At 41.4% G+C, this 17,474-nt stretch overlaps 1 long non-coding RNA gene across 1 annotated transcript in view; it reads left to right on the top strand.

Moving 5' to 3' along the window:
• Positions 2,229 to 17,474, top strand: part of LOC106505322 — a 28,044-nt gene continuing 12,798 nt past the window's right edge. The window contains exons 1-2 of the long non-coding RNA XR_001299630.2: positions 2,229 to 2,286; positions 14,031 to 14,173. This is a non-coding gene — a long non-coding RNA (uncharacterized LOC106505322). The remainder of the gene's footprint in view (positions 2,287 to 14,030; positions 14,174 to 17,474) is intronic.

Genomic DNA, 17,474 nt, shown 5'->3' with positions numbered 1-17,474 from the left:
TCATCTTTAATGGGAGACTTTGAAATATATTAAGAAGAATACCATGATGGAAATACAGTTTAGGGCAATGAACAGGACCCATTGAGGGGTTAGGTTGTGGTTGCAGAGAGCTCTCTTGCAGAAGTTCTAATGACATGAGCATATGAACCAAAGTAGTAGCAGCATTGTGTAGGGATTAGGATAGATTTTAGCATCAGATCAACATAGCCTGTTTGCCATGGTCAAGTTGAAATGTAAAATAGAGGAGTTCCTGTTGTGGCACAGTGGAAACAAATCCGACCAGGAACCATGAGGTTGCGGGTTCAATCCCTGGCCTCGCTTAGTGTGTTAAGGATCTGGCATTGCCATGAGCTGTGGTGTAGGTTGCAGACATGGTTCGGATCTGGCATTGCTGTGGCTGTGGTGTAGGCTGGCTGATACAGCTCCAATTAGACCCCTAGCCTGGGAATCTCCATGTGCCACAAGTGCGGCCCTAAAAAAGACAAAAAGACAAAAAAAAAAATTTTTTTAAAGAAATATAAAATAGAAATAGCCACACCTAATTCAATGGGCTTCTTCAGGCCTTAAATGACATGGTGATTAAGTCTAATACCTGATACAAAGTAAATACCCAAAATACTATTTGTGAATTTTGTTAATATTTTTAATTTCAAGTGGAATGGAAGGAATTAACAAAGGTCAAAAGAATGAGGGAAAGAGAAAATCACCGTTAGAATACCACAGCAATAATTATCACATGTAAGACAGAGCAGTGCATGCCAAAAGTACTGGGCAAAAAACATTAGGAGAAATAGTGTGTCTGTATAGTCGCAAAGTATCTCCTCCAGGATACTTAATAATTACAAAGGGTAGTAAGTTTACTGTGGAGAACCCAGAAGACATATTTTCCAAAGTGTTAAAGATGAACATAGCATTGTCACAAATTGGAGGAGACCAACAAGACAGGACGGCTAACTGCAAAGTGGGGTCCAGGAACTGAAAAAAAAAAAAAAGTGGAAATCAGTGAAATTTAAATAAAATCTGTAGTTGAGTTAATGGTACTGTGCTAATGTTAATTGCATGGCTTTGATAATTGTCCCATTGTGGTATTGGATGTTAATATGAAGGGAAGCTGGGTGATGGATATACAGGAACACTCTGTATTATTTTTCAGCTTTTCTATGAGACTAAAAGTATTTTTTAAAATTTATTTTATTTTATTTTGTCTTTTCATCTTTTTAGGGCCACACCTGGCCATAAGTGTAAAAGACAGTGATTATTTCTTTTTAATTTTTTTGAAGTATAGTTGACTCACAATGTTGTATTAGCTTCAGGTGTATAGCGAAGTGAATCGGTTATGCATATACACATAACCATTATTTTTCCCATATAGATTATTACAAACAGTTGAGTAGATTTCCCTGTGCTCTACAGTAGTTTTTAGTTAATTTATTTTTTAGAGTAGTGTATATATGTTATCCTTTCCTCTTAATTAATCACTCCCACCCAGAGTTTCCCCTGAGGTAACTCTAAGTTTGATTTTGAAATTTGTGAATTTGCTTCCATTTTATAAATAAGTTCTTCTGTACCATTTTTATTAGCTTGTACATGTAAATGATATCATACATTTGTCTTTCCCTGTCTGACTTGCTTCACTGAGTGTGATAATCTCTATGTCCATCCATGTTCCTGAAAATGGCATTATTTCATTCTTTTTATGGCTTTTTATAATATACCACATCTTCTTCTTAATCAATTCATATGTTGATGAACATTTATCTTACCATTGGTCTTGGCTATTGTGAACACTACTGCTATGAACATAGGGGTGCATGTATCTTTTCAAATTACAGTTTTCTGAGGACAAGATGGCGGAGGAGTAGGGGGACACGCTCGCCCTCTCCCACAAACACAACAAAAAAAGCACATCTACAGAAGAAATGACTCGCACAGAACAACAACCAATCGCTGGCAGAGGAACCTAAACTCCAATAACGGCAAGAAGTTCGTGACATTATTGGGCAGAACGGGAGAAAAGAGGAGAGTGAGAGAAGGTGAATCCGAGCGGGACGGGCGCTCCCGAAAGGGAACTGCGGAGGAGAAAGGGATCCCGCACCCTGGAAAGTCTCCTACCGGGGGAAAGATCAAACGAACCGGAGGAATCGCCAGATGCAGAGAAGAGTGTAGCAGTAAGTCGGAGTACGGAAAAACGATCAAGAACCCAACGGACCATCTGAACTACGGGCACAGTCACCAAAAATTGAGACGCCTGGGTGGGGGCTGGGCACCGAATCCTCGGCTCCAGAGGTTAGTCCCCGGGAAAGGGCCGGGGGACGCCTGGGTGGGGGCTGGGCACCGAGACCTCAGCTCTGAAGGTTGGTCCCCGAGAGGGGGCCGGGGGACGCCTGGGTTGGGGCTGGGCACAGAGACCTCGCCTCCGAAGGTTAGTCCCCAAGAAAGGGCCGGGGGGCGCCGCCTGGGTGGGGGCTGGGCACCGAGACCTCAGCTCTGAAGGTTGGTCCCCGAGAGGGGGCCGGGGGACGCCTGGGTTGGGGCTGGGCACCGAGACCTCGCCTCCGAAGGTTAGTCCCCAAGAAAGGGCCGGGGGACGCCTGGGGGGGGGGCTGGGCACCGAGACCTCGGCTCCAGAGATTAGTCCCCGGGCTAGGGGGGCGGGGAAGAGCGGAAACTGCTTGGGAGGTCTCTAAACCATTTGACGGGGCAGAGACTGCCTGGGAGACTAGAAAACAAAGCTGTCGCAGAGGAAGGGAGCAATACTCTAGGGGCGGGGAAGTGGAAAGCCGCCTCAGAGGGAACCTGGGAGAAGAGCCTGGTCTGCGCCCGTGCTGGGGAGGGGAGAGAAGAAGGGGTGGGTCCCCATAGAATACCCCCCACGCCACAGCAAGCTTACAGGCCCGCTAGCTAGCAGAAAGCTGTGCTTCCCAGTGCATTCCCTCCCCCCACCCCCGCCACCCCCTACGCTCTCGCCAAACCTGGGGCTGCCTGCCATCCAGGAGGGCTGGCCTCAACAATTGCCTGAAGCCTACCACCGCAGGGGCTCTCCCTGCACAGGCCTGCTTGCCCTTTGGAGGGGCTACACTTCCACAGAGCAGCACCAAACACCACCAGCCCCCTAGAAAAGGCCTGCAGCACAGAAAAGCTAGAACAAGCCTAGCCAGGCCGTGAATAGATCGACCTAATTCTCGGACGGTTTTTCTGAGACGGGCTCCCCCGGGGAGGAGCCTCTTGAGTCTCCAAGGGCCTTGCTACACGCCCAAGACCCCAGGGGGTGCTAAGACCTAGTGGACCAGCTGCATAGGACTGCCAGCTCCAGGCAGGACCCCCTGCAGCCCAGAAAAGCTGCAACAAGCCTGGCCGAATTGGGAAAAGATCTCAGACGGTCTTTCTGAGTCGGGCTGTCCTGGGGAGGAGCCTCTTGAGTCTCCAAGGGCCCTGCTACCCGCCCAAGACCCCAAGGGGTGCTGAGACCTAGTGGACCAGCTGCATAGGACTGCCAGCTCCAGGCAGGACCCCCTGCAGCCCAGAAAAGCTGCAACAAGCCTGGCCGAATCGGGAAAAGATCTCAGACGGTCTTTCTGAGTCGGGCTGTCCTGGGGAGGAGCCTCTTGAGCCTCCAAGGGCCCTGCTACCCGCCCAAGACCCCAGGGGGTGCTGAGACCTAGTGGACCAGCTGCATAGGACTGCCAGCTCCAGGCAGGACCCCCTGCAGCCCAGAAAAGCTGCAACAAGCCTGGCCGAATTGGGAAAAGATCTCAGACGGTCTTTCTGAGTCGGGCTGTCCTGGGGAGGAGCCTCTTGAGCCTCCAAGGGCCCTGCTACCCGCCCAAGACCCCAGGGGGTGCTGAGACCTAGTGGACCAGCTGCATAGGACTGCCAGCTCCAGGCAGGACCCCCTGCAGCCCAGAAAAGCTGCAACAAGCCTGGCCGAATTGGGAAAAGATCTCAGACGGTCTTTCTGAGTCGGGCTGTCCTGGGGAGGAGCCTCTTGAGCCTCCAAGGGCCCTGCTACCCGCCCAAGACCCCAGGGGGTGCTGAGACCTAGTGGACCAGCTGCATAGGACTGCCAGCTCCAGGCAGGACCCCCTGCAGCCCAGAAAAGCTGCAACAAGCCTGGCCGACTTGGGAAAAGATCTCAGACGGTCTTTCTGAGTCGGGCTGTTCTGGGGAGGAACCTCTTGAGTCTCCAAGGGCCCTGCTACCCGCCCAAGACCCCAGGGGGTGCTGAGAACCAAGTGAAATCTGCTACCATCGTGGGGTGGACCTCCCAGTCCTGTCTGCCCTCAGGAAGTCCTCCTTTGCTTCAAAGAAACACTGTTAGTCCCATCAACACTCCAGAAAAGCCACACTGCCTCAAAAAAAGATTGACCAACAACGACAGCCCTCAGGAAATATTCCACGGCAGTGACAAGGCAAACACTACGATAACGGAGAGTACAACTCCCTCAGGAGAAAGAAGACAACAAGCAAGATGAAGAAGCTGAGAAACCACCCCCAGTCAAACCAACAGGAGAACTCACCTAAAACAGTCAACAATGAAACTGATCTCTGCAGTCTGACAGACCTGGAGTTCAAAAGAGAAATAGTGAAAATACTGAAGGAATTAAGAGAAGATATGAACAGCAATGCAGATACCCTCAGAAAGGAGCTAGAAAATATAAGGAGGAGCCAAGAAAAACTAGAACATTCATTTGCAGAGATGCAAACTGAACTAGGGGCAGTAAAAACCAGAATGAATAATGCAGAAGAACGAATCAGTGATATGGAAGATAGAATAATGGAAATCACTCAATCTGGTCAACAGACAGAAAACCGAATCAAAAAACTGGAAAGCAATATAAGAGACCTATGGGATAATATAAAACGGGCCAATCTACGCATAATAGGAATTCCAGAAGGAGTAGAAAAAGATAAGGGGATGGAAAATATATTTGAAGAAATTATTGCTGGAAACTTCCCAAATCTAAAGGATACTGGATTCAAGATACAAGAAGCACAGAGGGCCCCAAACAAACTGAACCCAAACAGACCCACACCAAGACACATCATAATAAAAATGGCAAAAGTTAGTGATAAAGAGAGGATCCTAAAGGCAGCAAGAGAAAAACAGAATGTTACCTACAAGGGAACCCCCATAAGAATATCAGCTGATTTCTCTACAGAAACACTACAGGCCAGGAGGGAATGGCAAGAGATATTTAAAGTGCTCAAAGGAAAAAATATGCAACCTAGAATACTTTATCCAGCAAGAATATCATTTAAAATAGAAGGGGAAATAAAAATTTTTCCCAACAAACAAAAACTTAAAGAATACAGCAACACAAAACCCAGGTTAAAGGAAATATTGAAAGGGCTTCTCTAAACCAAAAAGAAAGGAAGGAAAGGGAAGAAAAAAGAAAAGAAAAAAAAAAGAAGAAGAAGAAGAAGAGGAAGAACTAGGACTGAGGAAGATACAATCAGAGAGCAGTCACTCAAATAAGCCAGCATACAGATTTAATCATGAACATGCTTCAAACAAAATAAAATTAAAAAGAAAAAAATAAAAGAGTCATCAAAACCATAAAATGTGGGCAAGGGATGTTAGGAGGTAAATAATCCTTTTTGTTTGTATGTATGTCTCTCTTCTTAATTTTAATATAATAATGAAGTGTTTGAACTTACAGGACCATCAGGCTAAAACACACAATTATGGGAAGGGGTTAGCATACTTAAAAAACAGGGCAACCACAAGCCAAAACCAAATATTGCATTTGCAAAAAATGAAAAAAAAAAATACACTCAAGCAGATAATAACAGGAGACCATCCAACCAAAAAAAAAAAAAAAGAAGAAGAATGGAGAACCATAGAATCAACTGGAACACGAGGATCAAATGGCAATAAATAATCATCTATCAATTATCACCTTAAATGTCAATGGACTGAATGCCCCAATCAAAAGACACAGAATGGCTGAGTGGATAAAACGGCAAAAACCTTCAATATGCTGCCTACAAGAAACTCACCTTAGGACAAAAGATACATATAGATTGAAAGTGAAAGGCTGGGGAAAAGTATTTCATGCCAATAGACATGACAGAAAAGCAGGAGTTGCAATGCTCATATCAGACAAAATAGACTTTAAAACAAAAGACATAAAGAAGGACAAAGAAGGACACTATTTAATGATTAAGGGATCCATCCAAGGAGAGGATGTTACTATCATCAACATATATGCCCCAAACATAGGAGCACCCAGATACATACAACAAATATTAACAGACATAAAGGGAGATATTGATGAGAATACAATCATAGTAGGAGACCTAAATACCCCCCTCACATCAATGGACAGATCCTCTAGACAGAAAACCAATAAAGCAACAGAGATCCTAAAGGAAACAATAGAAAAGTTAGACTTAATTGATATCTTCAGGACACTACATCCAAAAAAATCAGAATACACATTCTTCTCAAATGCTCATGGAACATTCTCAAGAATCGACCACATATTGGGACATAAAGCGAATCTCAATAAATTTAGGAGCATAGAAATTATCTCAAGTATCTTCTCTGACCACAATGCCATGAAATTAGAAATCAACCATGGGAAAAGGAAAGAGAAAAAACCTACTCCATGGAGACTAAACAACATGCTACTAAAAAACCAATGGGTCAATGAGGAAATCAAGAAGGAAATTAAAAACTATCTTGAAACAAATGATAATGAAGACACAACCTCTCAAAATCTATGGGATGCTGCGAAAGCAGTGCTCAGAGGGAAATTTATAGCAATCCAGGCCTTTCTCAAAAAAGAAGAAAGATCCCAAATTGACAACTTAACCCTCCACCTAAATGAATTAGAAAAAGAAGAACAAAGAAGTCCTAAAGTCAGCAGAAGGAAGGAAATTGTAAAGATCAAAGAAGAAATCAATAAAATAGAGACTCAAAAAACAATAGAGAAAATTAATAAAACCAAGAGCTGGTTCTTTGAAAAGGTGAACAAAATTGATAAACCCCTGGCCAGACTCACTAAAAAGAGGAGAGAAAGAACCCAAATCACCAAAATTATAAATGAAAAAGGAGAAATCACAACGGATACAGCAGAAATACAAAAAACCATAAGAGAATACTATGAACAACTATATGGCAATAAGTTTGACAATCTGGAAGAAATGGACAATTTTCTAGAATCTTACAGCCTGCCAAAACTGAATCAAGCAGAAACAGACCAACTGAACAGACCAATCACTAGAAATGAAATTGAAGAGGTCATAAAATCACTCCCTACAAATAAAAGCCCAGGACCAGATGGCTTCACAGGTGAATTCTATCAAACATATAAAGAGGAATTGGTGCCCATCCTCCTTAAACTCTTTCAAAAGGTTGAAGAAGAAGGAATACTCCCAAAGACATTCTATGAGGCCACCATCACCCTCATTCCAAAACCAGGCAGAGATACCACCAAAAAAGAAAACTATCGCCCAATATCATTGATGAATATAGATGCAAAACTTCTCAACAAAATCTTAGCCAACCGAATCCAACAACATATCAAAAAAATTATACACCATGACCAGGTTGGGTTCATCCCAGGTTCACAAGGATGGTTCAACATACGCAAATCAATCAACATCATACACCACATTAACAAAAAAAAAGTCAAAAATCATATGATCATCTCAATAGATGCAGAAAAAGCATTTGACAAAGTTCAACATCCATTCATGATCAAGACCCTCGCCAAAGTGGGTATAGAGGGAACATTCCTGAATATAATCAAAGCCATTTATGATAAACCCACAGCAAATATAATCCTCAATGGGGAAAAACTGAAAGCCTTCTCACTCAAATCTGGAACAAGACAGGGATGCCCACTCTCACCACTGCTCTTCAACATCGTTTTGGAAGTCTTAGCCACAGCAATTAGACAAACAAAAGAAATCAAAGGCATCCATATAGGAAGAGAAGAGATCAAACTGTCACTGTATGCAGATGACATGATACTATACCTAGAAAACCCTAAGGACTCAACCCCAAAACTCCTTGAACTGATTAATAAATTCAGCAAAGTGGCAGGATATAAGATTAACATTCAGAAGTCAGTTGCATTTCTGTATACCAGCAATGAAGCATTAGAAAAGGAATACAAAAATACGATACCTTTTAAAATTGTACCTCACAAAATCAAATACCTCGGAATACACCTAACCAAAGAGGTAAAGGACCTATATGCCGAGAACTATAAAACCTTAATCAAAGAAATCAAAGAAGATGTAAAAAAATGGAAAGATATTCCATGTTCCTGGATTGGAAAAATCAATATTGTGAAAATGGCCATCCTACCCAAAGCAATCTACAGATTCAATGCAATCCCTATCAAATTACCCATGACATTTTTCACAGAACTAGAACAAACAATCCAAACATTTATATGGAACAACAAAAGACCCAGAATCGCCAAAGCAATCCTGAGAAACAAAAACCAAGCAGGAGGCATAACTCTCCCAGACTTCAAGAAATACTACAAAGCCACAGTCATCAAAACAGTGTGGTACTGGTATCAAAACAGACAGACAGACCAATGGAACAGAATAGAGAATCTGGAAATTAACCCTGACACCTATGGTCAATTAATCTTTGACAAGGGAGGCAAGAACATAAAATGGGAAAAGGAAAATCTATTCAGCAAGCATTGCTGGGAAACCTGGACAGCTGTATGCAAAGCAATGAAACTAGAACACACCCTCACACCATGCACAAAAATAAACTCCAAATGGCTGAAAGACTTAAATATACGACAGGACACCATCAAACTCCTAGAAGAAAACATAGGCAAAACACTCTCTGACATCAACATCATGAATATTTTCTCAGGTCAGTCTCCCAAAGCAATAGAAACTAGAGCAAAAATAAACCCATGGGACCTCATCAAACTGAAAAGCTTTTGCACAGCAAAGGAAACCCAAAAGAAAACAAAAAGACAACTTACAGAATGGGAGAAAATAGTTTCAAATGATGCAACTGACAAGGGCTTAATCTCTAGAATATACAAGCAACTTATACAACTCAACAGCAAAAAAACCAATCAATCAATGGAAAAATGGGCAAAAGACCTGAATAGACATTTCTCCAAGGAAGATATACAGATGGCCAACAAACACATGAAAAAATGCTCAACATCGCTGATTATAAGAGAAATGCAAATCAAAACTACCATGAGATACCACCTCACACCAGTCAGAATGGCCATCATTAATAAATCCACAAATAACAAGTGCTGGAGGGGCTGTGGAGAAAAGGGAACCCTCCTGCACTGTTGGTGGGAATGTAAACTGGTACAGCCACTATGGAGAACAGTTTGGAGATACCTTAGAAATCTATACATAGAACTTCCATATGACCCTGCAATCCCACTCTTGGGCATCTATCCGGACAAAGCTCTACTTAAAAGAGACACATGCACCCGCATGTTCATTGCAGCACTATTCACAATAGCCAGGACATGGAAACAATCCAAATGTCCATCGACAGAGGATTGGATTCGGAAGATGTGGTATATATACACGATGGAATACTACTCAGCCATAAAAAAGGATGACATCATGCCATTTGCAGCAACATGGATGGAACTAGAGAATCTCATACTGAGTGAAATGAGCCAGAAAGACAAAGACAAATACCATATGACATCACTTATAACTGGAATCTAATATCCAGCACAAATGAACATCTCCTCAGAAAAGAAAATCAATCATGGACTTGGAGAAGAGACTTGTGGTTGCCTGATGGGAGGGGGAGGGAGTGGGAGGGATCGGGAGCTTGGGCTTATCAGTCACAACGTAGAATAGATTTACAAGGAGATCCCGCTGAATAGCGTTGAGAACTATGTCTAGATACTCATGTTGCAACAGAAGAAATGGTGGGGGAAAAACTGTAATTGTAATGTATACATGTAAGGATAACCTGACCCCCTTGCTGTACAGTGGGAAAATAAAATTAAAAAAATAAAAATAAAAAAAAAAAAAAAAAAAAAAAAAAAAAACAAATTACAGTTTTCTTCAGGCATATGCCCAGGAGTGGGGTTGCTGGACCAAGTAGTTGTTCTATACTTAGTTTTTTAAAGAACCTCTTTAAAGACTGAGGAGTAGCAGAGAATCAAAACTACCTTGAAGATTGTTCCTTGAAGTTGTGGTACAAGATCCAGAACTGAGGAAGTCCATTAGTGTGGAGCTGCTTCTCTGGGTATTCGTGAGGGTGTGTATATATGTGTGAGTGCATTAGGTGTGCCAGGGTTCTTCAGAGAAACAGAACCAATAGGATGAAATAGGACATATAAATCATATTGATGCATATAGAGATATCTGTATACAGGAGGGAGTGAGATTATCATGAATTGGCCCAGTTGATTAGGACACTGGAGAGTCCAAACCCATAAAACCCAGTAATATAATTTCCGGTTCAAAACTGAAGGTCCGAGAACCAGAAAAGCTGATGGTGTAAACATCTATCTGCGTTCAAGTCCAAAGTCAGGAAATGACTAGTGGCCTAGCTTAAAGACCATCAGGTAGAGAGAATTCTTTTTTACTAGGCTTTTATTCTATTTGGGGGCCCTCAAAGGATTGAGTGATACTCAGCCACACTGGGGAGGGCACTCTGGTTTATACAGTTTAATGAGTCACCTGTTCTTCCCAACCAGAAATACCCTCACAAACAACCCACAGATATTGTTTAACCAGATATCTGGGGCCTTCATGCCTCAGTCGACACATAAAGTCAACTAAAACAGTAAGTGTATATGTATCAGTTTTTGTGACTGTGAGTGAGTGTATGTGTGACTCTGTGTGTTTGTGTGTGCGTGCATGTGTAGCAGATGAGATAATAACTTCCATCCTAGATATGTGTGCCAAAGTCCTCCAGCAGTTGTGTAATAAAAATGTGATGTGAGGAGTTCCCGTCGTGGCACAGGGGTTAACGAATCTGACTAGGAGCCATGAGGTTGCGGGTTCGGTCCCTGCCCTTGCTCAGTGGGTTAATGATCTGGCGTTGCCGTGAGCTGTGGTGTAGGTCACAGACGCGGCTCAGATCCCGCGTTGCTGTGGCTCTGTCGTAGGCCGGAGGCTACAGCTCTGATTCGACCCCTAGCCTGGGAACCTCCATATGCCACGGGAGCGGCCCAAGAAATAGCAAAAAGACAAAAAAAAAAAAAAATGTGATGTGAGAAAAGAGAAAAAGCAAGGCAGAAAACTGAGGTTAGGCTTAATCTTGAGAGAATATTTGAGAATACATGTAGAGACAAGGCTTTAGAGAAAGGATTTAGAAAGGTAGGAGGAGATCATCAGTGACTTACTGTAGAACAATGGAAGAAAATTCAGAGAATGACAGAGATGAGGTCATAATCAAGATCATGTAGTATAGCAGAAACTAAAAGAGGAGATTGCTATACAATCAAGCTAACCTTGACCAACCTCAGATCAGGCAGAAAAAGGACTGAGAGATAGTTAGAGGAGTTGATGAGCAAGATGCAAGGGTGACGTTCAAGACCATTTCATTAGACCAAAGTAGACAGAGGCCAGCTATTAAAGGGGATGAGGAGAAATTGTAGAGGTGGCCTCTAAGTCCAGAAGCCGGACATGTGATCCTAGTTAGATCCTCAAATTTTAAGAGAAAATCTGGGAGTTCCTGTCATGGCACAGCAGAAATGAATCTGACTAGGATCCATGAGGATGCAGGTTTGATTCCAGGCCTCAATCAGTGGGTTAAGGATCCGGCGTTGCTGTGAGCTGTGGTGTGGACGAAGCTCAGATCTGGTGTAGCAACAGATGGCTGTGGTATAGGCCAGCAGCTACAGCTCCAATTTGACCCTTAGCTTGAGAACCTCCATACGCCACAGGTGTGGCCCAAAAAAGGAAAAAGAAAAAAAAAGAGAGAGGAAATCTGATGTTCTTTCACCCATTCATTGAGTAAATATGTAAGCACCTGCCTACTGTGTGCTTGATATTCAGCAAACAAGGAAAATATGATCACTTCTTTGGAAAGACTCAGTGTTAGTATTTTCTGCACACAGGCATTCAGGGTCCTCAAAGATATGCTAACACAGCAAGCTTTGAATTTTCTTTCTGGAAGTGACTAAGAAAGACACTTGAAGAGTTAGCAACAATATATCTTTTTAACTCAGCACTCAAAGTGTGTTGGAAAAGACAATGGCTTATATTATGTGATCCAAGCTTTGAACATTTGATCCACAGCTCAGTCTCCTAGGTGAGACTTATTTCCTTCCTGGGTTTGAGAAAATCCCCCTTTTGTTCTCCACAGAAAACAAAGCCCATGACACTATGCTTAGTCTAGCTTAACTTCCAAATTTCCCTTCATGAACTTTATGAGTAATATGCTTTCTTTGAAAATCTCACTCATAAGTTGCTGAGTTTAACTTTATGGATAAAACTGAACTAGCATATTAGAACAATAGAATTATGCTCTAATTTTGACAGTAGGCAATTTACAGTTCATAATTTTGTGTGTAGGACAAAATTTATAACTGAGCAGAATAAGCACAACTTACTTCTCATCTTACAATGACAAAATGCATAAACAAGAACAAGGAATGTTCACCTGTGAGGCAAGTCTTGATTTTCATGAGCATAGTACATATATAATAACATAGCTTCCAGGAGAACACCTCGTCCATTGTGGGGCCTCAATAATTGCTAAGTTAAATGTCCAGGAACAGAGAAAATCTAAAAATAGTTTACCACTTTCCTAAATTTCTTAAAGACTTTTAACTGCTATTTTATTTTGGCTTTACATCTCAACATTGATTTGCAAGAATTCTACTACACTAAGAGAAATTAGAAAGTCCAAGAGAGTTTCCCTAAGAAAGTTAACTCCAGAAAGACTAGCTCATCTCCTTTAAACTTTGAAGAACAAATCAACAACTTTTAGAAATGTTGGCATACTTACTACGTGACCTTAGACAAGTTATTTAACCTCTCTGAGCCTCAGTATCCTTATCTATAATATAGAAATCCATACAATGTCTTATTTAATATGGTTGTTTGAGTGCTAAGATTATTCATGAAATGGTACCAGCTCATAATAAGTGGTTAATAAATTATACTTACTTTTCTTAAATAGATTTGTCATAGTTTGTTACATTTATTCACAAATTGATCCTCAATACTGGGACCTTGAGCAAGGAGTCCAGCTGAATGAACTATATTTCTACCCTCCCTTACACACCAAGATGGTCACTGAGATGTATGTACAAGTGTTGGGTTTAGGGTATCTAGGAAAACCCTTGCTCATTTCCTTTCTCCTATTCAGAAAGCTGTTATGATGGCTGGAACTCCAGCAGCTATCTTGTGACCTAAGGATGAAAACCATGCAGTGGGGCTGGTAGGACAAAAACACAGTGGAAACCTGGATCCACAAGGATTCTAGGGAGGCTCCATATCAGTCCTGGAAGACTATAATCAATGCTCTTTTAAATGGGAGAAGTGAGTCCCTAATAGATTTGAGCCACTTAGACGGATTTCTATTCTTAAGAGCAAAGTACAATTCCTAGCTACTAAATAAGTAAACTTGAAGAACTTCTAAAATTCCTTTCACTTTCATGTTGACCTGCCAACAGATACTCTGTAACTAGTTTGTCACCCTTTCCATCCCTTACCTCTGTGGTGATGAAGTGATCCTTCCTTTCAACCTAGACTTCACTTTACCTTTGGGGAGATAAGAATCACTCAATTACTTCCAACTTTGCACATTGAATAAGGCACCCTCCTCTTCGCATTCTTTCATCGCTCCACACATCAATGAACTCTGTATACAACACACAGAAACAGACTCATCTAGACACACTGGGATGTCTGAAATAGAGAAATGAGTAGAAATTGGAGAAGAGTTTCCAACAGTGGAACTGAAGGTTTGGCCAAATGAATTTCTAGAACAAAACAAAATTATTCCAGTGTGTATTTTTATAGGAAGACAAGACAGTGGTTTCTTTCCATGGTGGTCTCTGTCTACCACACACTAAAAGAAAAATTTGTCTCTCTTGCAGTTAAGCATGGACTTCACTCTTCATTTCAAACCTGGACCAATAAGAAAGGACAGAGATCAGAGATGAGCCAGCTGAAGCAACTATAGGAAATCATTTAGCAGAGAGCATGGGTCATAGCACTCTTGCCTACTTCAGCCAAACAGGTATAAGAAAAATCACATGCACACCTGGGTTGTCTTTTATTTTCTATTTTGATAGAGGCAGTTGTAGGCACCTTCCTGTACTCTAAGAAAATAACACTGGAAGCACAGTAATAAATAGCAAGCTGCTATAACCTTGGTGTCAGGGAGAGAGAGGCAAGGATGCTGGAGACCATGGCAAATAGAAGGATACCTGCCTTTTCCAAGTGGGCAGGCCGGGGGGCGGTGGCGGGGGGGGAGGATTTCATTTCTTAGCTCCAGTAACCATTTCCAATCCAGGCCTTCTCATTTTTCAAGAAAAGCAGGAACTCATATTTTTATGTGAAACCTCCTCTTTTCAAATGTTGGCTCAATTCGTAAAATTGTATGTGAGCCAAATAAAATACATCAGTTGGCCCAAATATGCCCAGACTGCAACTGAGCCCTGGTGAAGCAGGGGCCAGGACACAGGAGTTCATTCACTGAATGTGTTCATTCATGTAACAAGTGTACGTTAAGTGGCCACCACACCGCACGTGCCCTGGATTGTCCCAAGCACCAAATCTGAATGAAAAATAAGAAAAGAAGGAGAGAATAATAAGGACGTGTTAAATCAGCCACAAAATTTTAAAATATCATAATTAAAAAGGGAATTACAAAATGTGTTGGGAGGAAGTCTCTAAACACCTAGACAAGGAGGAGAAAAATTAAACACTGTGAGTTTAAAAAGAAATGAATAGTTGGTATGGTAGCCAGCTTCCCCAGTGGTAGGTGTTGTAGCCAGGTTCCAAGTATTCTCACCTTCTGGTATGCATACCCTGTGCAGGATAGAGGTGGCCTATATAACTGACAGGATATTGCCAAAATAATGAGGGTAATGTCTACAGCTAGGTCCTAAAAGTACTCTGGCTTTTGTCTTGCTCTCTGTTTGATCACTTGCTCTGGGGAATCCTACTGCCATTGATATGAGGCCACTCAAGAAGCTCTGTGAAAGTCCATGTGGTGAGGGATGGAGGCCTCCTGCCATCGGCCTGTGGAGAACTGGGTCCTGTAGGCCATAGTAACATCAGTGAGCACTCTTGAACTTGGATCCCCCAAGGCCCAGTCAAATTTTTAGATAACAGTAGCCCCAGCTGACACTGGAGACCCTGAGGTGGAATCACCCAGCTAAGCAACTCCTGAACTCCTGACCCAGAGAGATTGAGAGATAAAAAAATTCTTGTTGTTGTAATCCATTAAACTTTGAGTAATTTGTTATGCAGTAATACATAATATATGGTAGGAAAAATAGAGGCATTGAGTATAAACCATCAGTCCATAAAAACAGAAAAGAGAGAGAGAGAAGGCACTATATGTGGGTAATGGGAAGAGAATCTTAGGATGTTGAAGAGCTTGAACTTTTAAATAAATCAGGCATGAATTTGAAATGCAGCTCTAAGGATGTGCTTGACTTTGCTACCTACTATTTGATTAAAGCCCAGACTCTGGGAAGTTATATTTTAATTTACAGAATTATGCCTTCTAGAAATGCAAGTGATTTCTCTTCTAGGCTAAAAGATAATGTGAGTCTTTATTGTTTTATTGTCCTATAGATATTAGCTTAATTTACATCTGATGTAGAAATCATATTATAAAATTCTTTTTAAAATGGTTAAAAATACACATTTACTCAAAAAAAGAAAGAAAGAAAAGAAAAAGGAAAAAGAAACCCAACATACACCTATTCAGCGCCATGTGACCTCGGACAAACACTTAAATCTCTAAGCTTCTGTTTCTTCTTTTTTTTCAGTGTCCTCAAAAGATAATAGTAAATACTTCACAGAGTATATTGCATAGATTAAAAGAATCCCCATGAAATATCTGACTTTGCAGAGAGTAAACACTCCATGGTTTTAAATTATTAGTGATCACATCATTGAAGGCAAACCTCATATACTTACTTTTGAAATCAGGCATTGCCAAGCTTTGCAGGAAAAACAAAATAACCATTTCAATACTTTTCTTTTTTTGTGTTTATGAGTCTATCAAAACCTTAATTAACTTTTTTAAAAATTGACTTATCTTAAATTCTGTGTTTTTCCATCCATTCCAAGGAAGAAAAGCATAGAATACAAAGCAGAAGCAAATAAATCTGGGGGAAAATGTATTTAAACAGAAAAACTTTCAAGAAAACGATACTCCTTTTTGCCCTTTGAACCTTGCTTGGTGTCCATCCCTGTGAACCTTCTTCTGGAGCTGATCTTGAAAACCATGTTTTCATTGTCCACGACACCTCAGGGCCAGGCCAGCTTGCCCCACCACTGGCATCCTCCAGGCCCTGTCCATCCACTTTGCCTGTTCTGAAGGAAGGCCACCAAGTCTTGGGGGTCTCCCTGGGATCCTCCAGATTGAATGTGGTACCCTTAACATGGTACATCCCAAATGTCTCTCGCCATCACAGGAAGGCAGATGGCTAAAGTCAGTTCCATGTTTATTACTTTGAAAAGAATAAATTTCTTCAGTAAAAACTATTGTATACTAAGGCTCATAGTCTTCAAGGCTTGGTGTTCTCATGTGTGGAAGCAATTATTTTATCACCTGTACAGATCAAATCAATCAGTCAATCAAAGTAAATTAACTTCTGTAGTGTAATTTTTTCTTATTTTTTTTCTTTTTTTCAAATTAACAGTATATTTCTTCTCCTTGAAGTATGAGCCATAATTCTTTTATGGTCAGCAATGAGTCACCACCAACAATGATTAGTTTGTTGTTACCAAAAATTGACAAAATTTACACCCTGGTTGTCAAATGTTGCTGTTTTCCAGATGTGGATGTGGGTTTCATTTGAAATGTCTTTCCTATGTGCTCTTTTTTCTCCAAGTAATCAACTCACTCTTGTAATAACATAAAACCACTCGTTGCAGAGTGGTTCAATGGTTGGACCAAACTTACCCACTTAGTTAATAACAGAGCCTGAATTAGAAGCCTAGTCTCTTGTTCCCAAATCTGGTGGAGATTATTTATTTATGTTTGCTGTTTTGTTTTACTACACCAAAAGTGTTTTTAAAAGCTTTCTTAACTAGTGTCACCAAACAAGACTCCTTTTCCCTTCCAGTCATCCTGGTCATTCTGAACCTTATTCCCTCACTCAAGAACCTGCACTGGCTCCCTCTTCCCACCCCATCAATCCTAGGTGCTGTAATCCATCCTTCTGCCCCTATTTTCCACATGTTCCTAAAAGTTGATTTTTTCACTGAGCAAGATGGCTTTCTTTAGGCAACTAAACCTCCTAAAAAGGATCATGCCAAGATACCCTAGTCCATGTACTTCACACTACCTGAGTGAC

Source organism: Sus scrofa, chromosome 13, assembly GCF_000003025.6.
Source record: "Sus scrofa isolate TJ Tabasco breed Duroc chromosome 13, Sscrofa11.1, whole genome shotgun sequence".
Lineage (NCBI taxonomy): Eukaryota > Metazoa > Chordata > Mammalia > Artiodactyla > Suidae > Sus > Sus scrofa.
The sequence above is the reverse complement of the archived record's forward strand: the minus strand, read 5'-3'. Positions and strand labels throughout refer to the sequence as shown.